The sequence below is a fragment of the Bombina bombina genome, chromosome 6, assembly GCF_027579735.1.
Source record: "Bombina bombina isolate aBomBom1 chromosome 6, aBomBom1.pri, whole genome shotgun sequence".
Taxonomy (NCBI): domain Eukaryota; kingdom Metazoa; phylum Chordata; class Amphibia; order Anura; family Bombinatoridae; genus Bombina; species Bombina bombina.
The window spans coordinates 176,231,119-176,257,850 of record NC_069504.1 but is presented as its reverse complement, the minus strand read 5'-3'; positions in this window follow the sequence as shown (position 1 = coordinate 176,257,850).

The following is a 26,732-nucleotide window of genomic DNA, read 5'->3' as shown; positions in this document are numbered from 1 at the left end:
AATATAATATAGGGGTCGGCGGTGTTAGGGGCAGCAGATTAGGGGTACATAGGGATAATGTAAGTAGCGGCGGTTTACGGAGTGGCAGATTAGGGGTTAATAATAATATGCAGGGGTCAGCGATAGCGGGGGCGGCAGATTAGGGGTTAATAAGTGTAAGGCTAGGGGTGTTTAGACTCGGGGTACATGTTAGAGTGTTAGGTCCAGACGTAGGAAGTGTTTCCCCATAGCAAACAATGGGGCTGCGTTAGGAGCTGAACGCGGCTTTTTTGCAGGTGTTAGTTTTTTTTTCAGCTCAAACAGCCCCATTGTTTCCTATGGGGGAATCGTGCACGAGCACGTTTTTGAGGCTGGCCGCGTCCGTAAGCAACTCTGGTATCGAGAGTTGCAGTTGCGTTAAATATGCTCTACGCTCCTTTTTTGGAGCCTAACGCAGACATTCTGTGGACTCTCAATACCAGAGTTATTTTAAAGGTGCGGCCAGAAAAAAGCCAGCGTTAGCTACGCGGGTCGTTACCGACAAAACTCTAAATCTAGCCGTAAGTAAGTTCATGTATGTCTATGTAAGTCAATGTAAAATGGGTTTGTGTGCAATTTTTTTTTCTAACACCCGAGATCTCGTATCTTTTATCCGTTATATATATATATTTTAATTTAAATTTGTACAGTGTTTGTATGAGTGTAAGTGTACTTTGTATAATATTTTTTGAAGTGATTTGTGAATGTTTTTGGTTGCGATAAATCATTAACTACTGGTTTTGGATAGCGTTATAGATTTGAGCGTAGATGGGGATTTTTGTGGTGCTACGGAGGTTTTTTGAAACTTGTAATGGTTGCGTTAGGGAAAATGATGCGTTATGGGCCATAACGCTACTATTTGAGTCATAACACTCTACTCGTAATCTAGCTGTGAGTTATTACCATTCTTCAAGTATTTTGATATCGTCGTTCCTCAACCCCTCACCAAGGTGCCTTTTTTCACAGCTTTTTTCCCTCTGAATCAATAGAATAGTGTGGCAATAGGCATTGATAAATAAAATCTGCCCCATTTTTTTAAAAGTACATGTGTTTCTTTCCCTACTCAGCCTTCTGAATCTGTGAGTGTTCTTGTCTTGCGCATTACTATATTCATAAATGGGAATTCCTGCCTACTACTGGGATTCTGTGGGGGCAGAGGTACATGACGACAGAGCTAGAAATTAAAAATAAAATTATAACATACAGAGAGCTCAAATTTTAACAAAAAACATAGCAGTTGGGCTGCTGCTATAAGTTGTTATTGAAATATGTAATACCAAAAGACTAAATTTACAATCACTTTTACTGATGTTTGGATATTTTCTTAGAGGTTACATTCTCTCTCTCTCTATATATATATACATACATACAGGGAGTGCAGAATTATTAGGCAAGTTGCATTTTTGAGGATTAATTTTATTATTGAACAACAACCATGTTCTCAATGAACCCAAAAAACTCATTAATATCAAAGCTGAATAGTTTTGGAAGTAGTTTTTAGTTTGTTTTTAGTTATAGCTATTTTAGGGGGATATCTGTGTGTGCAGGTGACTAGTACTGTGCATAAATATTAGGCAACTTAACAAAAAACAAATATATACCCATTTCAATTATTTATTTTTACCAGTGAAACCAATATAACATCTCAACATTCACAAATATACATTTCTGACATTCAAAAACAAAACAAAAACAAATCAGTGACCAATATAGCCACCTTTCTTTGCAAGGACACTCAAAAGCCTGCCATCCATGGATTCTGTCAGTGTTTTGATCTGTTCACCATCAACATTGCGTGCAGCAGCAACCACAGCCTCCCAGACACTGTTCAGAGAGGTGTACTGTTTTCCCTCCTTGTAAATCTCACATTTGATGATGGACCACAGGTTCTCAATGGGGTTCAGATCAGGTGAACAAGGAGGCCATGTCATTAGATTTTCTTCTTTTATACCCTTTCTTGCCAGCCACGCTGTGGAGTACTTGGACGCGTGTGATGGAGCATTGTCCTGCATGAAAATCATGTTTTTCTTGAAGGATGCAGACTTCTTCCTGTACCACTGCTTGAAGAAGGTGTCTTCCAGAAACTGGCAGTAGGACTGGGAGTTGAGCTTGACTCCATCCTCAACCCGAAAAGGCCCCACAAGCTCATCTTTGATGATACCAGCCCAAACCAGTACTCCACCTCCACCTTGCTGGCGTCTGAGTCGGACTGGAGCTCTCTGCCCTTTACCAATCCAGCCACGGGCCCATCCATCTGGCCCATCAAGACTCACTCTCATTTCATTAGTCCATAAAACCTTAGAAAAATCAGTCTTGAGATATTTCTTGGCCCAGTCTTGACGTTTCAGCTTGTGTGTCTTGTTCAGTGGTGGTTGTCTTTCAGCCTTTCTTACCTTGGCCATGTCTCTGAGTATTGCACACCTTGTGCTTTTGGGCACTCCAGTGATGTTGCAGCTCTGAAATATGGCCAAACTGGTGGCAAGTGGCATCTTGGCAGCTGCACGCTTGACTTTTCTCAGTTCATGGGCAGTTATTTTGCGCCTTGGTTTTTCCACACGCTTCTTGCAACCCTGTTGACTATTTTGAATGAAACGCTTGATTGTTCGATGATCACGCTTCAGAAGCTTTGCAATTTTAAGAGTGCTGAATCCCTCTGCAAGATATCTCACTATTTTTGACTTTTCTGAGCCTGTCAAGTCCTTCTTTTGACCCATTTTGCCAAAGGAAAGGAAGTTGCCTAATAATTATGCACACCTGATATAGGGTGTTGATGTCATTAGACCACACCCCTTCTCATTACAGAGATGCACATCACCTAATATGCTTAATTGGTAGTAGGCTTTCGAGCCTATACAGCTTGGAGTAAGACAACATGCATAAAGAGGATGATGTGGTCAAAATACTCATTTGCCTAATAATTCTGCACTCCCTGTACACACAAATTATGTTAAGTAAAGCAATCAGATTTGTGAATAGGCCTTCTCACTGTAAAAACTGAGCCCATTTTAATCAGTTAGAAAAGTGGTCAGGCTCAATGTCAAAATCAGTGATTAACCAATCACAATTTAGATTATTTTTTTTTTAACATAGGAAAAAGCTCTAAAAAGAACAAAAAATAAAATAAAATCATGAATAAGAAGCCCTATTATTGTTGGCAAGAAAAAGCTAAAAAATTAAGACTCTTCAACTGAACTTCAGGTAAGTGAAAACTAATGAGGGAAAGCTGTGTAGTAGTGATCAGGTACTATGAATAATTATGATGGGATAGGGTTACAGTTACGGTGGATGAATAGGGTTAATAGCATTTGGACAGGGATCTAATTAAATAATATTGATTTGGGTGGCTGGGACAAAGATGGATAAGTTAACTTCTTATTTGGTACAATTGTTTTCCAACAGCCAAACTCCACCCACTATTTTTCTCATGAGCCAATCCAGGCTCGAGACTGCAGCTGACAAGGCTAGTCATGATCATTATGCTAGTATAAAGTGAATTGTTTTGTGTTTCTTATCTGTTAAAGCCCATTAGGGAAAGATACACAGCAGGGTTAGCCATGACAAGTCTGAAGTGTGCTTTTTCAGTTTAATTAGAATTAGAAAAGTTAAAATTTTCAGAGCTAAATTACATATAGAGGGAACAAAGAAAATAATAAAAGCAAAGTGAAATTTTTTTTACTAAGCATAAGTAAACCTTTTATATTAAAATTTTCAAGGTGTTTACTGTTCCTTTAAAGGGAAAAGGAATTCACAATATATGATTTAATAAAAAAATAAAAAAAATCAATTGTACTTATATTGTCCAGTTTACTTTTTTATCTTGGTATCCTTCATTGAAACAGAGCTCTTTACCATGACATAATATCTATGTAAGCTCGGGAACATACATGTGCGTTACAAATATTGTTGCAAAGATTGCTGCTATATAGTGCTTAAGGTGTAAAGGAGATACATTTCCACAATTAATAAAAACAAAGAAAAATAACATTTGATAATACAAAATTAGCTGGGAATTATTTTTTTAATGGCATACCCTATACATTTTAATTTTCATTTCCCTTTAATCTGTCTCAGTAACTATAATTTACTAGTATAACTCAAGCATACATATACGTAATCAGACTGGAAAGTGCCATGCATTTAGACAGAGGTTTTAAACATTATCAAAACAAGAACTGCCAGTGGTCCACTAGTATTAATATAATATTATTGTATTTGCAAACATCTGTCCATCTTTTCTAAGGTTTCCAATGGTTGCTTGGCTACACCATTGCTAGTTATACATAAAATACAACTCTCTTCCGGCCAGATTATGAGTTTTGCGTTATGAGCTATGCGGTGCTACTGTGCAGTTTTTTATCACCACCCACTTACCTGCAGCGCTGGTATTACAAGTTTTTACAAACCCGGCGTTAAAAGGCAAGAAGCGAGCGTTGAGCAAAATTGTGCTCCATACCGAACTTCAATACCAGCGCTGCTTAAGTGAGCGGTGAGCTGGTCGTACGTGCTCGTGCACGATTTCCCCATAGACATCAATGGGGAGAGCCGGCTGAGAAAAAGTCTAACAACTGCAAAAAAGCAGTGTAAATCTCAGTAACGCAGCCCCATTGGGGAAACACATTTTATGTTTACACCTAACGCCCTAACATGATTCCCGAGTCCAAACACCCCTAATCTTACACTTATTAACCCCTAATCTGCCGCCCCCGACATCGCCGACACCTACATTATTCTTATTAACCCCTAATCTGCCGCTCCGGACACCGCCGCCACCTACATTATACTTCTTTACCCCTAATCTGCTGCCCTCAACATCGCCAACACCTACATTATATTTATTAACCCCTAATCTCCCGCACCAATGTCACCGCAACCTACCTACACTTTTTAACCCCTAATCTGCTGTCCCCAACGTCGCTGCCACTATATTAAATGTATTAACCCCTAAATCTAAGTCTAACCCTAACCCTAACACACCCTAACTTAAATATAATTTAAATACATCAAAATAAATTACTATCATTAACTAAATTATTCCTATTTAAAACTAAATACTTACCTATAAAATAAACCCTAAGCTAGCTACAATATAACTAATAGTTACATTGCAGCTATCTTAGGGTTTATTTTTATTTTACAGGCAAGTTTGTATTTATTTTAACTAGGTAGAATAGTTATTAAATAGTTATTAACTATTTAATAACTACCTAGCTAAAATAAATACAAATTTACCTGTAAAATAAAACCTTACCTAAGTTACAATAACACCTAAATCTACACTACAATTAAATAAATTAACTAAATTAAATACAATTAAATAAATTAAATTAAATTAGCTAAATCACAAAAAACCACTAAATTACAGATCTTTAAACTAATCACACCTAATCTAATAGCCCTATCAAAATAAAAAATCCCCCCCAAAATAAAAAAATCCTAGCCTAAACTAAACTATCAATAGCCCTTAAAAGGGCCTTTTGCGGGGCATTGCCCCAAAGAAATCAGCTCTTTTACATGTAAAAACAAAATACAAACAACCACACCAACAGTAAAACCCACCACCCACACAACCAACCCCCCAAATAAAAACCTAACTAAAAAAACCTAAGATCCCCATTGTCCTGAAAAGGGCATTTGGATGGGCATTGCCCTTAAAAGGGCATTTAGCTCTATTGCAGGCCCAAAGCCCTAACCTAAAAAATAAACCCACCCAATGCACCCTTAAAAAAATCCTAACACTAACCCCCGAAGATTCACTTACCGGGAGAAGTCTTCATCCAAGCGGCAAGATGTCCTCAATGAAGCCGGCAGAAGTGGTCCTCCAGACGGGCAGAAGTGGTGCTCCAGATGGGCAGAAGTATTCATCCAGATGGCATCTTCTATCTTCATCCTTTCGACGCGGAGTGGCTCCATCTTCAAGACATCTGGCGCAGAGCATCCTCTTCAAACGACGTCTTCTTCAGAGTGAATATCACTTTAAGTGACGTCATCCAAGATGGCGTCCCTTAGATTCCGATTGGCTGATAGAATTCTATCAGCCAATCGGAATTAAGGTAGAAAAAATCCTATTGACTGATGCAATCAGACAATATTATTGAACTTCAATCCTATTGGCTAATCCAATCAGCCAATAGGATTGAGCTCACATTATATTGGCTGATTGGAACAGTCAATAGAATGCCAGCTCAATCCTATTGGCTGATTGCATTAGCCAATTGGATTTTTTTCTACCTTAATTCCGATTGGCTGATAGAATTCTATCAGCCAATCGGAATCTAAGGGATGCCATCTTGGATGACGTCACTTAAAGTGATATTCATTCCGAAGAAGACGTCGTTTGAAGAGGATGCTGCACGCCGGATATCTTGAAGATGTAGCCGCTCCACTTCGGAATAATGAAGATAGAAGATGCTGTCTGGATGAAGACTTCTGCCCGTCTGGAGCACCACTTCTGCTCGTCTGGAGGACCACTTCTGCCGGCTTCCTTGAGGACATCTTGCCGCTTGGATGAAGACTTCTCCCGGTAAGTGAATCTTCGGGGGTTAGTGTTAGGATTTTTCTAAGGGTGTATTGGGTGGGTTTATTTTTTAGGTTAGGGCTTTGGGCCTGCAATAGAGCTAAATGCCCTTTTAAGGGCAATGCCCATCCAAATGCCCATTTCAGGGCAATGGGGAGCTTAGGTTTTTTTAGTTAGGCTTTTATTTGGGGGGTTGGTTGTGTGGGTGGTGAGTTTTAATGTTGGGGGGGTTGTTTGTATTTTTTTTTTACAGGTAAAAGAGCTGATTTATTTGGGGCAATGCCCTGCAAAAGGCCCTTTTAAGGGCTATTGATAGTTTAGTTTAGGCTAGGGGTTTTTTTTTATTTGGGGTGGGGGCTTTTTTTATTTTGATAGGGCTATTAGATTAGGTGTAATTAGTTTAAAGATCTGTAATTTGTTTTTTATTTTCTGTAATTTAGTGTTTTTTGTGATTTAGCTAATTTAATTTAATTTATTTAATTGTATTTAATTTAGTTAATTTATTTAATTGTAGTGTAGTGTTAGGAGTTAATAAATATAGGTAGGTGTCGCCGATGTTGGGGGACAGCAGATTAGGGGTTAATAAATATAATGTAGGTTGCGGCGATGTCCGGACTGGCAGATTAGGGGTTAATAAGTATAATGTAGGTGGCGGCGATGTTAGGGGCGGCAGATTAGGGGTTAATAATATTTAGCTAGTGTTTGTGAGGCGGGAGTGCGGTGGTTTAGGGGTTAATATGTTTATTCTAGTGGCAGCGATGTCTGGAGCGGCAGATTAGGGGTTAAAAATTTTATTATAGTGTTTGCGATGCGGGAGGGCCTCGGTTTAGGGGTTAACAGGTACTTTATGGGTGTTAGTGTACTTTTTAGCACTTTAGTTATGAGTTTTATGCTACGGCGTTGTAGTGTAAAACTCATAACTACTGACTTTAGAATGCGTTAGGAATCTTGGAGGTAGAGGGTGTACCGCTCACTTTTTGGCCTCGCAGGACAGACTCGTAATACCAGCACTATGGAAGTCCCATAGAAAAAAGACTTAACGAGGTTTACGTAAGTCGTTTTGCGGTAAGGCCAAAAAAGTGTGCGGTGCCCCTAAACCTGCAAGATTCGTAATAGCAGCGGTAGTGAAAAAGCAGCGTTAGGAGATGTTAACGCTGCTTTTTCAGCTTAATGCAAAACTCATAATCTAGCTGTTTGTTTTTTGAACAAAATGAGACTACTTTGTGAATTTTAGAAACAGAGCTATGAACATTTTTTTCTTAAATAAGACATCAAAATGGTAAGGCTTAATGAGATTATGTTTAAAATTTAAAAGGACATAGATGAATTACATCTTTGAATAGAAACATATTTTTAATATATTGTATTAGCAAAAATGCTTCTAGCAAACAATATCACTGTTTTAGCATTAACATTTTTCATTGCACATGCATGCAAAACATAGATAGATATTCTCGGTGCACCAGCATTTTAAATACTGCAGCTGCTCAGAGAACCAGTGGAGCTTGTATCGTGTTAGCAATTAACAAATTGAGCCATTACCAGATGGTACAAGCATGTGCTGTGTTTAAAATGCTGGTGCACGGTGCATACTTAAATACACTTTTGAAACAGCTATAGCTTTTATTAGAAGCATTTTTTCTAATACATGTATATTACAAAAATGCTTCTAATCATAACTGAAGGGCATCCACGTGGATTCCAATTTTGACTGAAATGTCCCTTTTTAAATAAGTCCCATGCCCTATTAACCCTTTGGCTGCCAGAGTCTGCAACCTATTGCATTGTAAAGCTTGTTGGTCGCTCCAGAGGAATTAGTTTGTAGACCTGTGGTTTCTAATGATGCTACATTTTCTGATAACTGTATAATTTTAGAGCATTCTGTAATCCCAGGGCATGGGCTGTAAAATGCATTTTCTTAGGGAATGAAATCAGAACACATTTAAGTGTTTTATAACTATAAATGGTCACACACTATTACACCATCTAACGGACTGATTGTAAAAATAGTTGTGTGATGACAGAGAATAATGGCAGGAGAAACAACTATTAAACCTATTACTTTAAATACATTTCAACCATTATAAGCAACAGAAAGAAAGAACAAGGTGTAATACCACAGTTAATTATCTTTTAAATCTTCTCTGATGGTATATCAAATTGAAGAGGTAATGTACCATAGAACATTTAAATAAAAAGCATTTTATACTTGTTCTCTTAACCTAACTCAAATATTCCATAAACTATATGTGAATTCTATATCAAGGAAGTAATTGAAAAACATTAAATACCAAATTGGAATATAATAATGTAACATCACTTATCCTTGGAATACTTAAAGGGACATGAAACCCATTTTTTTCTTTCTTTCATGATTCAGATAGCGAATACAATTTTAAAAAACTTTCTAATTTACTTCTATTATCTAATTTGTTTCATTCTCTTGGTATCATTTGTTGAAGTAGCAACAAATCCAATAATGGTTTCTAACTGAACTCATGGGTGAGCCAATCACAATCGATATATATATACACATATATATATATATATATATATATATATATATATATATATATATATATGCAGCTACCAATCAACAGCTAGAACCTGCTGCGCCTGAGCTTTCATGGATAATACTTTCAGCAAAGGATAACAAGAGAAGGAAGCAAATTAAATAATAGAAGTGAATTGGAAAGTTTTTTTTTTAAATTGTATTCTCTATCTGAATCATGAAAGAACATTTTTGGGTTTCATGTCCCTTTAAGGCAACAACTGCATCAAATTTCCAAAGCTATAAATCCTTATTTTCAATGGACAATCTATTGTAATAATTACATGCTCCGATTAATTAGACATACAAAAGCTTGGAGGCGCTGATTTATTTCTTATCAGGTATTTGTAGAGTGCCAACAGGTTCTGCAGCGCTATGAACATAGGTGGTATGTAAAAACGATTACAGGGCTCAAATGGGGAGAGAGGGTCCTGCCGAGAGTTGCACTGTTGTAGTCGGCTCTTATGAAGGTGAACTACAAACAGCTGGGCTCATAGGCTTACATGCTATGGGGTTTTAGGGGATAGCAGTGGAGATAGGAAGGTTAGTGTAGGTTGTAAGCATCCCTGAATAGTAGAGTCTTCAGGGAGGACTTGAAGCTTTTAAAACTAGTGGAGATTCTTGTGGAGTGAGGCAAAGAGTTCCATAAGATGGGAGCCAATCTGGAGAAATCTTGAAGACGGGAATTAGATGAGGTAACAAGAGAGGAGGAGAGTAGGAGATCATGAGCTGAGCGAAGGGGAGGGGAGGCAGTGTATCTGGAGACAAGGGCCCCTATTTATCAATGGTCTTGCGTACCTGATCTGACAGTGCGGATCAGGTCCGCAAGACCTCACTAAACGTGGAGAGCAATATGCTCTCCGCATTTAACATTGCACCAGCAGCTCACAAGAGCTGCTGGTGCAATGCCGCCCCTGCAGACTCGCGGCCAATCGGCCGCCAGCAGGGGGTGTCAATCAACCCGATCATACTCAATTGGGTTGATTTCCGGCGATGTCTGTCCGTCTGCTCAGAGCAGGCGGACAGGGTTATGGAGCAGCGGTCTTTAGACCGGTGCTTCATAACTTGTGTTTCTGGCGAGTCTGAAGACTCGCCAGAAACACGGCCCTTCAAGCTCCGTACGGAGCTTGATAAATATGGGCCAAGGTCTGTGATGTAGCGGGGAGCAGTGCAATTGAGGGCTTTGTGTGTCAGAGTGAGAATTTTGTGTTTAATTCTGGAGGCAAGAGGAAGCCAGTGAAGGGATTGGCAGAGAGGTATGGCAGATAAAGAGCGACTTGCAAGGCATTCATTATGGATTGTAAATGAGCTAGGCGGCAGCTAGGGAGACCAGAGAGGATAGAGTTGCAGTGGTCAAGGCAGGAAAGGATGAGACAGTGGATTAAAATCTTTGTTGTGTCTTGTGTAAGGAAATGTCTAATTTTAGCGATGTTTTTAAGGTGGAAGTGGCAGTCTTTAGCCAAGGACTGAATGTGAGGAGTGAAAGAAAGATCTGAGTCCAGTGTGACCCCAAGACATCGGGCATGTGAGGTTGGGGTAATGATGGAGTTATCAACAGTTATAGAGACATGGGGTGTGGAGATTTTGGAAGAACGGGGGAAATAAGGAGCTCAGTTTTGGAGAGATTTAGCTTGAGGTAGTGAGAGGACATCCAAGATGAGATATGAAAGAGACAGTTAGTGACACGGGTTAGCAAGGAAGGAGGTAGTTCTGGTGCAGAGAGGTAGATTTGGGTATCGTCGGCATACAAATGATAATAAAACCCATGGGACATTATTAAGGAACCTAGTGAGGATGTGTAGATTGAGAAGAGAAGGGGACCGAGGAAAGAGCCTTGCAGTACCCCAACAGAAAGAGATAACGGGGCAGAGGATACCCCAGAGAAGGCTATACTAAATGTACGGTTAGACAGATAGGAAGAGAACCAAGAGAGGGCTGTGTCGGGGGGCGGAGCCAACTTCTGCCATAGCAGGACGCAACTTAGGGGAGCTCCTGAGCTCAACTTGGAACTTTTAGTTAATATCTTGATCTATTTATCCCCTACATGGTACAACTTGCGTCTCAACACCTAGACTTTCTGTGCAAAGAGTGAGGGGCTCCTGAAAGCGAAAAGTTATACTGTTTGTTTAACTTGAATCTATCTGAACAGCCACGCGGGAGTCTGCTGCTTTTATATGGCTGCCATCTTACAAGCCTGACCTGTTAACTCTCCAGTTTTGGAGCTCTGCTGAGGCAATCTGAAGATCGCTTATTAAGGACAACTTTGCAATCCGCTGACTAAAGGAGATAAGGTACATCAAACCTCTCTGTCACTATTTACACCCAGCGAGAGACACTGCCTGCGTTACCGAAAGGAGCATCTCCTCCCCCTTTAATATGGCCCTAGCGACATATATCCTTGCCGAGATCAGCTCCTTACTTGAAAAGTACCAGACTGATTTCGACAATACACTAAGAGCTGTACATGCCGACCCTCCCAGGGTTGACCTCCCTCAGGATTCCCCAGCAGCAAGTACGGACACTGGGGACTGGTGTCCACCACAAGCACTGTCAAGTACAGTTATCACTGCACAGTATACCACCTCTCCTAGGTGTCAGGAATCTGTGGGGCTTAAATGCGAGACCTACGGAGCTGTCTTGATTAACAAAGCATGTACCGCGTTCCAGAGGGGAACCTGTAGTGGACGCTTGCTGATTGTTAGTGTTCCACATCTTGAGACAATACCTTTACGGCCTCCATCATGCAAGCTGAGTTCTTCCCTAGCCTTACACACGGCTATATCCTACTCACCCAGGAGGACTTTGAGGGCTTACCCTTTGCCCTGTAAAGCTGTCATTGAAGAGAGTGAGCCTATATCTCGTGTCCTCACTACCGGTCATAAATTGATTGATGACCCATCAGAATGCTCATTAGAGTGGATACTGCAGCCGGACACTGATGTCATGATCCCTAGAGGCATTGGATAGGGGTCCAGTTTTAGAGCTTGCTATGTCCGTTTCATTGACTGGGGACTTATGAGTATCTTGGACTATATTGGTGGCATGTATGACTATTTCTGAATTGTCCATCCTGAGTCTGCACTTATATCTGTTCTGTCCATTACTGAGCAAAGTCTGTTTATTCAAATTGTTGATGAGACGGAGATAGCACAGTTTATATTGTACCGCTATACTTCTCTGCCTGTATCACTCACCCCACCTAGGGAAATCCCATGGAAACTGTCTTTGTTAATATGCTCTACCTAGCTTCATAGTCCTAAACCATTTAAACCACGTATATAATAATACACCATACTCCGAAATTCTAACTAATATTTTTTTTGATGGCTGGTGTAGATACCACTTTCTGCCACTGGAGGGGAGTAGAGGTTCACTTTTACTTTAAACTTAGCATATACGTGTCTAAACTTGGCTTAAATCTCATATTACTTGGGGCTGCTGCAGGATGCCTAACAATATACATATCGAGTTACCCTCTGCAGATTTTGTATCTATATACTTATAGTTCATGACCAGGTAACTATATATTTTCTTTCTGCTTCCTACTGACTAATAGAGCTAATGCTACCAGCAGTATTATGATGACTATCACTGTCTCCATTATCTATGCTAAGCTCTGAGCTATAAGTGCGTCTACAGATTCAATAGTTAAAAGAGGATGAGACATATGGCAGTCTAGTGCATCTTTTCCTACTAATGATTTCTTTGCATGTTTAGCACACATAGTTTATATTGTTTAGTTTTATCAGTTTATTACCTTATGTTCCGTTTTTTTCATATGTTTATGCCTTGCTGGTTTTAACCTTAAGCTGTATTGTTAGTTTTGTCATATAGATCTAGGAGCTAGTTTCTGTACTATGGGTGTTCTCGCTTCTAAATTTACATAATTTCCGTTAGGATGTCACATGCACGTTTTTACAACTAAGCTATAGCAGGGTCTAGTTTATCATGTTCTCCTCTGGCAATAGATGTGTGTTATTGGTATGACCTTCCTGTCCCTGGGTGGTGGGCCCACATTCAGGTGACATAGTATTTCTGTACAGAGGGGAAACATTTAACTGTTTAATTAATTACCCTGACATTTATCTGCTCATATTCTGTCCTCAACTTGTATAGCCTAGCTAATACCCTATTCCTTAATGTCCATTGAAGTCTTATAATTTTGATGGACGTCACTTTTATCCTAGTAGCCCCGTTCACCTACTAGTCAGTATCTTAGCCAACACATGCCCAGATCTTAATGTAAAGTACACTGCACCATCCTCACCTTACGTTACAAGCTGAAGTCTGTGCGGTTGGTTTTTTCACATTCCCTCAATTAGTTAAATATGATATCACAAGCCGAATTCAGGTCTTTAGGTTGAAAGGCACTTGGAGAGCACTCATACTCTATTTTGTCATCTTAATTCTGACCCCTCACACATATACCACATATAATGTTTAATATAATATCAGTCATCATAGACTCCTTGACAGAGAAGGAAATGGACAGAGATACAGAGCACTAGCCGCAATTCAGATATAAACAGTTCAAACCTATTTGGTGAGCCAATCTGCGAGATTGCTCACTGCTTTAACCCTTTACATAGAGCAAGTATTGTTTGTTACTGTTCACTGACATGTTTATTAAAGCTGGGACTACACTAATATGATTATTATTGTTTTACACTTAAACAATGCTTTCCATGTATCCTTTAGCAGACCGTGTTATAGTTATAAGTGCCCTAAGGTCCATACTAGCTTTCGCTTAGAACTCAGTGTTAAAGTGCAATTTTATTTTTCTAAGCTGGTTAAACATTTTTTGTCATTAGCCGCAATTTGAGTTATGGAGATGTGTAAGTTATATATGTTTTCTCACAAGCCACTTGTACGCTTATTTGTGTGTTTTAAGTATTATCTCCCCACAGGATTTAAGTATTATGACTGGTCCTACTTGCTAATGTCAGACAGAAAAGAAATCCTTATCCCTGATTTTGCTCATTTAAATTTAACTCCTCCTCTTCCATTACATTTCTTAACATGTTTTGCTGCATGGTTCTAAGTATAGTTATTTTACTATTAGCATGTATACTGTATCACATTTCTTTATATGGTACTCGCATCGCTTATTATTGCGTGTTTAAACTCTTCCTGTTCATATTCTATATAACATAGATAGTCCTAAGGTGCATTTTATCCTGTTTCAATGCTCCTCTATGGTGAGATAATTTTGGAAAATATGTAACACACCACCTCCCCCCCCCCCCCTCTTCCCCCCTCTTCCCCCCACAATAAAGTATCCCCTTCTCTAGGGGAACTAACAAGGCGGTTTGTCTCGTCTATACCGCATCTGAATCACAGCTCTAAATTGCTCCCTAAGTATCTAACCCTTCATAGCATAATAGGCATGTGTTCATATGCCCGTCTAGATCAGCAGGACTGATCACTAATATGTGTCATCTACGCATGCTATTTTAACACAGCTGTCAGTTAATTTTATGGAGGGGTTCCAATGTGTCATTATAAATCCATCTATTAGTAAGGGAGCTTGACATTATATTATCCTAGAAAACAAAAAAAAACAAAAAATGAGGTTTTTCATTTGGGGTCCATGAGTGGCCCTCTCCAGTACTGTATAATATGAGAATGTAATTGTCTTTCAATTATCTGTTTCTCCTATTTGTCATATGTCTGCAGCTCACTTTGTAATACTCCCCTGTTTTCTCTTTTTATTGTATATTGGCAATTACCAAATGTTTATTTTGACAAAAACCTCAATAAAAATTATTTAAAAAAAAAAAAAAAAGAGAGGGCTGTGTCACAGATGCCGAAGGATTGCAGGGTATGGAGCAAAAGAGGGTGGTCGACAGTATCAGGAGGATATGTAGAAAGAAGTGGCCTTTTGATTTTGCTGTAAGTAGGTCATTGGTAACCTTAACAATTGCTGTATCTGTTGAGTGAAGGGGGTGAAATCCATATTGCAGTGGGTCAAGGAGGGAGTTTAGTATAAGGAAATGGGATAGACGTGCATATACTAGCTTTTCAAGAAGCTTTGAGGCAAGAGGTAGTAGGGGAATAGGGCGGTAGTTGGATGGGGAGGTTGGATCGAGAGAAGGTTTTTTGAGGATAGGTGTGGGAGAGGTTGAAGATGTGTGTGAGTATAGGGGTAAGGGTAGAAGAGAGGGTGGGGAGTAGTTGTGAGGGGACGGGGTCGAGGGGACAGGTAGTCAGGTGAGAGAATATTATAAGGGCAGAAACTCCATCCTCTGTAACAGGGGCAAAAGAGCTAAATTTATGGCTATGTGGGTTTTGGATGATTGTGAGCTTTTGAGGGCAAGGGAGACTGGTAGTATGTTGAGAGCTGATTTCATTTCTGATGGAGTCGATTTTGTTGTTGAAGTAGCTGGCAAAATCTTGGGCTGAGAGAAAAGTTGTGGTGGGAGATGGGGTTTTGGGTTTAAAGAAAGAGTAGAGATAAGAGTGGAGAAGTAATGTTGCTTATATAGATTAAGGGCAGAATAGTAAGTGTTCAAGATAAACTTATAGTGAAGAAAGTCATCACAACTCCGAGATTTCCTCCAGTGTCGCTCAGAAGTACGGGAACATCTGCATAGGTACCGTGTCAGAGGAGTATGCCAGGGCTGAGGATGAGTGTATGTTTTCCGAGTTATGTTAGGTGGGGCCAGGTTATCAAGGACCGATGTAAGGGTGGAGTTATAGTGGCAGATGGATTCATCAGGACAAGAAAAGGAGGGGATGGAAGAGAGAAGAGGTTCGAGAGAGCTAGCGAGAAAGAGGAAAAGGTGAGTTTGTGAAGTTTGAGATAGTGCATCGATAACTGAAAATCAGATCAAGGGAGTGACAATCTTTGTGAGTGGGTGAGTCAGTCCATTGTGACAGGCTGAAAGAGGAAGTGAGTTGAAGAGGTTGTTTTGCAGAGGAGGCAGTGGGATTATTATCAGGGAGGTTGAAGTCATCGAGAATGAGGGCAGGAGTATCCGAGGAATGGAAGTAAGGTAGCCAGGTGGCAAAGTGATCGGAGCCAGGGGGGCAGTATTTGACTGCAACGCGTATAGAGAAGGGAAAGAATAAGCTAATCATGTGCGTTTTGAATGAAGAAAATGTGAGTGAAGAGAAGGGCTGTATTTGTTGAAAGGTGCAACTAGAGGAAAGTAAAATACCAACACGACCTCCTTGTCTATTGTCAGACCTAGGAGTGTGGATGAAGTGGAGACCCCCATGTGACAGTGCAGCAGAGGAAGCAGTGTCTGAAGGAGAGAGCCAGGTTTCTGTTAGAGCCAGAAGATTGAGAGAGTGGGAGATAAAGAGGTCATGGATAGAAGTGAGTTTGTTGCAAAAAGAGCGAGAGTTCCAAAGTGCTCAATTGAAGGGGGTGGTGGCTCTAGATGCAAGAGGAATAAGATTAAGGTTACCAGAGTTTTGTTTTTGAAGTTTATTGAAGGGCACACATGGGTGTGCAGGGAAAGGAAGTTGTGGGGGACCAGGATTGGGGGAGATTTCGCCAGCAGCTAGTATAAGCCAGAGGGAGAGTGATATGAGATGAGATGCAGATTTGCAGTAGTTTGTGATGAGTTGCAAGGGGGAGAGAGAGTCTTTAGGAATGTGTGAAGTTCATGAATACAAAAGTAAGGTGAGGTTAAGAGAGATGGGCTGATGAGCAATGCAGGTGGTGAGGGGTAAGGAGTTATTGAATAAAGTAGTTTGTTAAACAGACAAAAGGTGGTAAAAAGGAATATGAAGATAATTAGCATTTTTACAAAATAGTCAAACAGTGTATACAACTCAGTTTAAAAACAGCACTTGCCTTATCCCTTGTCCACTCCTTGTTCAATTCTTGTATAATTATTTGTGCCTCACTTATAAATGTTCACTGAAGGGATGTGAATAGATGATCTTACAATACTGCTATCTAAGCCTGCATTGCTAACGCTGCATTGCTTCCCCTTAGCAGTGTTAAATGTATAGGCCACAGCATTCAGCTGAATGCAATAAATTAGGTAATGACCTGATCAAAGACAGTCAAAGGCCAATTGGGAAAATTTGATTCAGTGTGAAATATGTTAAAAATAACAGACAATATAATTTGGGGGAGGCTGTGGTTAAACCATTAGTGAAATTATAAATTTAGGAATTAAAACAAGTATTTGCAAGGTTTGAACATCACATAGATAAGGCAAGATATCAGCAGGGTAGATACATAATTATCTATACAGACAAATGCTAAAAGAGAGGCTTGCAATACAGATGACACAAAAAACAGGGGAAAAGGCAGGATTTGAATGCAGGTCCACAGAAGAGGACTCACATTCAGGCTCATCCGGTAATTCTACGTAGAAAGGTTAACAATCATGCAGTATCCACCAATATATGTGGAATGAGTGATATATCACTCATTCCACATATATTGGTGGGTGGATACTGCATGATGGTAAACCTTTCTACGTAAAATTACCGGATGAGCCTGAATGTGAGTCTTCTTCTGTGGATCAGCGCCTCCAAGCTTTTGTACATTTTCAGTCCAGGAGAAAATTGAGGGACTGCTGCAGTCACAGCTTCAGAGGAGAGTATTAATTTATTTCTTCCATTGTCTTACCATTGTATTTTCTCTGATTAATTAGAGAATGACATTTGTTTGGCATTAGTGATCCTAACTAACTATGGCTAAGTCTATGTTGTTGATATAAAACATTTTTGACATGCAAATACTTGCTAAAACGGCTGCCAAAAATATAGCAGTTGTTTAAAAAATTAAATATGAAAAAAAAACAAGTAAAATATATTCAATAAAATTAAAATTATATGATTCATTAAGATTTACATTGGTTCTAATATTTGACATAAAAAATCTGCATATTAATTTAAAATATACTCAATCCTGCAATAGCATATTTTAAAGTAACGAATAATTTAAAATGAATAACAACTGAACATAAGAGTCAAATATAGAAACAAATTAGATTGTTTACTTAATATCTTTAAATATATGTTTGTGTCTATGGCAGCTGAGTTGATTGCAGGTAAAGGTGGAATGTACAAAATAAGGGTCAGATTACAAGTGGAGTGATATTTTACACCCCCACTTGAGCAATAATTGTGCTAGAAGTAAGCTATTTGCACGTGTCGGGTCGCATTTATATTTTGAGTTGAAAGTAAACTGTTTTTGCCTGAAGAGCACAAAAAGTTAGAATATTGTGTGATAAATACATAGACCATTTTCTACTATTTGCAGAACATTGGAATGTGAAATAGTTAAAGTAAATACACAATATAAAACTTTATTAAACTGGAATATTGCATAAATATGATTTTTCATGTTTTCATCTACTTAAAGTGATATTGCAGCCAAAATTAAAAACCACATGGATGCATTTTGGTATTAAACAGAAACAATTTTGCAATATACATACATTAGCAAAAATGCTTCTAATAAAATCTATAGCTGTTTCAAAAGTGTATTTAAGTAAGCACTGTGCACCAGCATTTTATATACAGCACATGCTCAGAGAGCCTAAGGTGCTTGAACCATCTGGTAATGACTTAATTTGTTAATTGCTGACATGATACAAGCCCCACTGATTATCTGAGCAGCTGCATTATTTAAAATGTGGGTGCAGTGACAATATCTAGCTATGCTTCACATGCACATGCAGAGAAAAATGATAAACACTAAAACAGTGATAACTTTTACTAGAAGCATTTTTGCCAGTACATGTATATTGCAAATATGTTTCCATTCAAAGATGTAATTTATCTATGTGCATTTACATTTTGACTGAAATGTCCCTTTAACTGCAAAGGGATCAAATGCACTTATGTATTTATGCATTTATACGTGGATATACCTGTAGATACATATATACACATATAAATCCATATGTACACATATATAGACACATCTTTATACATACATATACATCTTTAGACATGTATATGTATGTATCTTAATGTTAAAGCCATTTGCAGCCTTTTTTTTCTAACACCTGAGACCTCATATCGTTGAGCCTTTATAACTTTTGTGTGTAATATTTTTTTAACAATTTTTATTAGATGGTGTTATTATGAGTGTAAGTGTACTTTGTAATGTATTTTGTATGTGTTTTGTGAGACATTTTAGTTTTGTGAAACAGTAACCAGAGCTCTGAAGTCACGGTTATCATTCTAGCACAAATCACGATTGCGCTCAAGCGATCACGTTTACTTTCAACTCCTAATACCAGCAGTAAGCTCCACAAGTGCAAACACCTGCAATAAACCCCACTTGTAATCTGGCCATAAGTCTTTTATATAAAAACGAACAGTTAACTGAACATTAAAAGAAAATGGAGCTAGGGTTACATGTAAAATGACAAAGTTTCTGTGCACTGGTAAAATGGAATAAGAAAGTGTATAAACCTATGGAAAAAAAGACAATCAGCTGATTTTGTTTATGCTTTTGTGCTTAGAATTTGCACCAACAATATAAAATCTATTTTCCCAATGTATTTTACCCATCAAAGGTTAAAGCCCTATTTGGCAGCTGAAAGCACTGTAGCTCCTGTATAGGAAACTACCAATGATTGGGAACTATATGTAACTGACAATTTTGATTGGCTCAAATGTGGTTTCCTGTTTGGGAGCTGCAATGCTTCTGACTATTGAGTTATCATGATTTACAGTTTTTTTGTGGGGTTGATTTCAATCTAGAGCTTGTTTTTGGCAGATTTTTTAACATTGGCTAGTATTGTTAGTGTTTTTCCATTTATTACAATATAAAATGCTTGTGCCATTATAGGGACAGTAAACACTTTGTAGTTACCAAACATTTCAATTATGTTGCTGTAGAGTAACATATCAGTCTAAACAGTTTTAAAACAAATGAACATAATTTTTACTGCAATTGTTTATCAATATCTAAACTCCGTCCACCATTTGCCTTATATAGAAGAGCCTATCTGAGCATTAGTCTGCAGACAACAAGGATAAGCCTTGGTGAAAATGTTAGTATAAAATACATTGTTTTGAAGTTGTTATCAGCTAAATCCAATTAGGGACATCTATGTAGCAGGGTTAGCCAATAGGGGTCAGCAGAGCGCATTTTAAGTTCTGATAATCAGAAAATCATTTTTTATTAGCTAAAATACATGAGAGTGGGCCAAAATAAATCATGTTACATGCCCAAAAAAGCCAATGATACATTCAAAAATGAAAAATCTTTTGGTGTACTAATTAATAATTTCAAAAGTGTTATTCTGGGTCGATCAAGTCCTTTTGGAAGAGTAATTTGATAAATGAAACATGGCCTTGTAAATGCATCATTATAAGAAAATAAGTGATGAAAGAAAGTGCCACTAAGGCAATTATCTCACTGTGGAATAACTTCTGTCTAGGTTAAATCAAAATCCAAAATGAACAATGATCTCAAAGACCAATGAATAAAATAATTGTTTAGATAAAAAGCACAGATTAAAAGAACTGATAGAAAAATTAGTAATAGTAAAAATATTTATGCAATACTAAATATCATAAGACACACACAATCAAATAAACAAATATAAAAAATCTTATAAAAAATACTTAAAGGGACACTAAACCCATCATAAAAGTTACCTCCATTAGCCAGATCAATATAAATACGTACTTTTTGTAAATATCATCGCGTTTCATATGTTTACCCTTTCTGAGTAATCATCACCCGAAATTTAATAGAATTCCGAACCCACCGCCAGCAATAACTTCTAATCATCCAATCGAGACTGATAACCCAAGTTATCAACATGGCGGATTATCGCTGCTATGCGCATGCGCGATTTTATCAAACGTCACTGGAAGAAAACATGCAAACCGCTTATGGCTCAATGTGGAGTGAGTGAAAGGATATGCCCATGCGCGGGTAGACAAATCGATTTGCGCATGCGAACAGTGACAACATTTCAAGTTAATGAGATGCAAAGTGAAAGGATATGCGCATGCACGGGTAGACAAATCGATTTGCGCATGTGAACAGTGACAACATCTCAAGTTAATGAGATGCAATTATTGAAATTACTACCGTTATGTTTGTTGTATCGTGCGCCTCCAATATTTGAGGGTTGGCTAATATGACGCAATAGACGATTATTAAAATGAATATTTTTCATGTTTAGAAACTTTGTTTCAGACTACAAATAGGTATGTGAGGATATGTAAACATGTTACATATGATATTGATGATAAGATGGTGGGGAAAAAACAAAAGTTTTGGAATCCTTTAAGTCTCCTGAGAATATCTTGATGACAAAAAAATTAGCGCCTTTGGCAAAGCAAGCAAACCAGGGTTAAGAGATTAGTGCAACATCTGGTTTATGTCTCTTTCCTTAATTGCCAATCTGGTAGAAATATGTAATCTGGGTTTGTTACTACTGTGGAGATTGTCCTCTTCAAATATACATAAAGTTTCATTTCTAGTATATTAAGATTGAGATGGTACCTTAATATTCTTGGTTAAAACTATCCTCCATGTAAGGAAAATCCTCGCTTGCTGACCCTGCCGATTCTGGATTCGCTCTGTGAAATCTTCACCGCAGCTGGGAATTCAAACCAGCCACAGACTACTCCATGTCACGTGGCTGACTCTACGGCTCAAGTCTGGTAGAGATGTATAATTATATGCATCCCATTAGCTACAGATTTTTATCTATACACTTATTTATACATTGGTCTTTAAAATCACTGTTCAGTTAAGATTGTGATTTATCCTAGACAGCCCTTATTCCATGGGTCAAGTCCTACAAACAAAAGTGTAGGCACTCACCAAGACTTCTATCTCCCTTACTATTAATATTGTTTTATACACACAGACACACTTACATACAAACACACACACACACACACACACTACATGTATATGTGTATAATCTATACACTCTGGGTAATGAAAGCAAATTAAAACCAACAAAGGGCTAAATGGTTGCCTTTGGGCCTGATAATGGACACCCATGTTTACATTTTTGCATGGCACAGGTGAAGTTTGTATTTGTAATTTAGGATTTAACTGATACTGAATACTGAGAAGCCAGACACACACTTTTTAGAACACATGTAGGGGCATTTGTACATTGAAAACAAAACAGGTTATCTTGCACTTTGGGGTGAAACTTGTTGAATCTGCAGAAAAAAATATTATCTGCAGATAATCTGGCCAGAGTGTCCATACTTTGTTTTTATCTCACATAGTGCATAGCCAGCTTAGCATCAGTTCCTTTTACCCACTTTCTTCCCCTTTCCTTCCTTTCCAGGGTGGGCTGAGCCTTACATGTCTGACAGCAACTCCAGACTCCTCCGATGTCACAGAGTCTAATCCACTTAAGGCGCAATAGTCATATTTCTGCTGAGGGGAGCTAAATAACACCAGAGCAAGCCACACAGAAATGTAAGCACCATGTGTTACACACATTGCAGGGTGATCACACAGCAGGACTGCTGACAGGCTTGCATTTAGTGTATTGTAGTGTTACTGCCAATTACTAGAGGATCTCACTATCCCTCTAGCCAGACTGGGCAACAGCTCCTCCCACCCACAGCAAAAGTGTTTACTGACGTGTTTCTGTTCTCTGTACAGTGGGAACATAGTTCCTCCTGCAAAAATAGTGCAGGAACTCTGTTCCCATGCGATCCCGCTGGACTTTACTTCTGACTTATTCCACAGTGAGATATTTGGCGCTTTCTTTCATCATTTCTTATTTGTTCTCTTATAATTTGTCCTGTGAGGGTGACATCAGTTTATCTCCTACTAGCGCAGAATAAACTTCAAATATGTCATTATGTAAAGTGAATTTGGATTGTGATCAGTAAAACAGAACTTGCACATTTTGATTATAGTGCCATTTTTTTACTGAAACAATAATGAAAAAAGTGCTTGCTGACATTTAAAATGTTATTGCAGCGACAATGAAAAGGGCTGAACGTCAGCCATTATCATGCTGGTAATAATCAAGTGATAGTCTGTGATCAACCCCATACTTAGCTATGATAAATAATGCAATCATTACCCATGCTAACAAATAAGAAGATGCTATCTATGAATAAGTAACTACATTAAAACAACAAGGACGGATAGGTAAAAGCCATTGTATTAATTTAATATTCCATTATAAAAAAAACATCTAAGTATCTTTCATAAATAAAAACAATAAAAAGACTCAGTAAAGGATGTGAGATAGCATTGCTGTTAGCGTTTTTGACTAAAATTTAGCCCTTGATCACTGGCTGAATACTCTCTCACATTTTTAAATTTTTAATATATTTTTCTGCCCTTTGCTTATGTTATACTTCCTATTGCTATACTTACCAGAACAAATTGACATCCATTAACTAGTTGAGACTTTGGGGTTGTCTCATATATAGATTAAATATAAAATAAACGTCACTATTATATAGGAGCCTTTTGCTATTCCCCAATCTTTGATCTTGGTATAAAGTCAATGCCCTGAAAATTGTGTGTGAGCTATGAAAAAGTGCTTGGCAATGGGAGTCTGGGAATAATGATTCTGTATTGCTCTTAGATGTTCTAAAAACCTATCAACCCCCATTGCAGATCAGGTTTATTGCCAGAATTTAAACAAAAGCAATTGAAATAGCTCAACACAATGAATGCTTCAATTGGTTTCCCTAAATTTAACTGAAAATGCAACTTTTAATGAATTCTGCAGTCTCAAAATTATTTAACCCTTTCATGGCAAGTATCTTTAGTACTGAGTAGAGCACCCTTTTGCTGTTATGAACACTTCCGGCAGTGTTCCTGATGAATCGTAGCCCATTCCTCATGAGCAATGGCCTCAAGTTCAGTAATATTCTTGGGTTTGCGTGCTGCAACCATCTTCTTCAAATCCCACCAGCGATTTTCTGTGGGGTTTAAGTCAGTTGACTGTTATGGCCACTGTAGGATCTTCAAGGACTTCTTCTGCTATCAAGCCTTGGAGGAATTTAAGGGTATGCTTGGGATCATTGTCCTCTTGAAAGGTAAGATAATGCCCAAGCTTCAGCTTCCTCACGGCATGACGTTTTCTCCTAGGATTTCCTGATACTTCAATGAATCCATCTTGCCTTCCACACACTGCAGGTTTCCAGTGCCAGAGGATGAAAAGCAGCCCCAGAGCATCAAAGAGCCACCACCATGCTTAACTGTAGGCAGAGTGTTCTTGTCTTCCTCCAGACATACCGCTGATCAATGGGGCTGAAAAGTTCCAGTTTTGTTTCATCGCTCCACAGAACAGAATCCCAAAACTTCTTTAGCTTATTTATATGATTTTGAGAATATTGGAACAGACTTTTCTTGTGCTTTTTGGTCAGTCAGTAGTGGTGTACATCTTGGAGTTCTGGCATGGAAATCTGCATTTAGTATACACCTTACTGTGCAAACTGAAACCATCCAGTCTTGCTGCAGGTCTTTTACAGTAACTCAAGGGTTTTTCTCAACCTGCCTTCTCAGCTATCTGGTTGCAGCCATTTATAGCTTCCTTTTTCTGCCCCATCAAGGTAGTGTAACCACTGTTCCTTTAACTTTGAACTTGTGAACTATGCTTACAATAGGTTCTCTAGGAACATGCAGTGCCTTTGCTATCTTTTTGTATCCTGTTCCTTGTTTGTGAAGGGCAATGTACTCTTAACTTTTTGGGCCATTCTTTTGACTTAGCCATATTTCTAACATGCAGTCAAATGTGAAACTCAACAAAGCCCTAGCCAATTCAGGTATTTCATGTGTTCCAGGTCACACACACCTGGTGCAACTAATGAAGCACTTGATTAGTTGCATCAGGTGTGCTTGAGACAACACCTGTTTTGCATATTTGTGCTGCTGTGAGGGATTCTATTCAGAGGGTTGAATAATTTTGAGACTGTGGCATTCATTAAAAGTTGCATTTTCAGTTTAATTTGGGGAAACCACTTGAAGCATTCATTCGCCTAGATTTAGAGTTTGGCGTTAGCCATCAAAAGCAGCATTTAGGGCTCCTAACGCTGCTTTTTACCGCCCGCTGGTATTTAGAGTCAGGCAGGAAAGGGTCTAACGCTCACTTCCAAGCCGCGACTTTTCCATACCGAAGATCCCCTTACGCCAATTGCGTATCCTATCTTTTCAATGGGATCTTCCTAACACCGGTATTTAGAGTCTTGGCTGAAGTGAGCGGTAGAGCCTCTACCGACAAGACTCCATCCGCAGGAAAAAGTCAGTAGTTAAGAGCTTTCTGGGCTAACGCCGGTTTATAAAGCTCTTAACTACTGTGCTCTAAAGTACACTAACACCCATAAACTACCAATGTACCCCTAAACCAAGGTCCCCCCACATCGCCACCACTCTAATACATTTTTTTAACCCCTAATCTGCCGACCGCGCACCGCCGCCACCTACATTATACCTATAAACCCCTAATCTGCTGCCCCTAACATCGCCAACACCTACATAATATTTATTAACCCCTAATCTGCCACCCCAATGTCGCCGCTACCTACCTACACTTATTAACCCCTATTCTGCAGACCGGAGCTCGCCAAACTCTAATAAATATATTAACCCCTAAACCGCCTCACTCCCGCCTCAAAAACCCTATAATAAATAGTATTAACCCCTAATCTGCCCTCCCTAACATCGCCGACACCTAACTTCAAGTTATAACCCCAAATCTGCCGACCGAACCTTGCCGCTACTCTAATAAATGTATTAACCCCTAAAGCTAAGTCTAACCCTAACCCTAACACCCCCCTAAGTTAAATAGAATTTTTATCTAACAAAATAAATTAAATATTATTAACTAAAGTCTTCCTATTTAAAACTAAATACTTACCTGTAAAATAAACCCTAATATAGCTACAATATAACAAATAATTATATTGTAGCTATTTTAGGATTTATATTTATTTTACAGGCAACTTTGTATTTATTTTAACTAGGTACAATAGCTATTAAATAGTTATTTACTATTTAATAGCTACCTAGTTAAAATAATTACAAAATTACCTGTAAAATAAATCCTAACCTAAGTTACAATTAAACCTAACACTACACTATCAATAAATGAATTAAATAAATTACCTACAATTAAATAAACTAAACTAAATTACAAAAAAACAAAAACAATAAATAACAAAAAATCAAAAAAGATTACAAGAATTTTAAGCTAATTACACCTACTCTAAGCCCCCTAATAAAATAACAAAGCCCCCAAAATAAAAAAAAATGCCCTACCCTAATCTAAATTAAAATAGTTAACAGCTCTATTACCTTACCAGCCCTTAAAAGGGCTTTTTGCGGGGCATGCCCCAAAGAAATCAGCTCTTTTGCCTGTAAAAAAAACACAATACCACCCCCAACATTACAACCCACCCCCCACATACCCCTACTCTAACCCAAACCCCCCTTAAATAAACACTACCCCCCTGAAGATCTCCCTATCTTGAGTCATCTTCACTCAGCCGAGCAGCGATGGACCAAAAGAAGACATCTGGAGCAGCAGAAGTCATCATCCTATCCTGGCAGAAGAGGACATCCGGACCGGCAAACATCTTCATCCAAGCGGCATCTTCTATCTTCATCCATCTGACGAGGAGCGGCTCCATCTTCAAGACCTCCGGCGCGGAACATCCTCTTCTCCCGACGACTAGATGACGAATGAAGGTTCCTTTAAGTGACGTCATCCA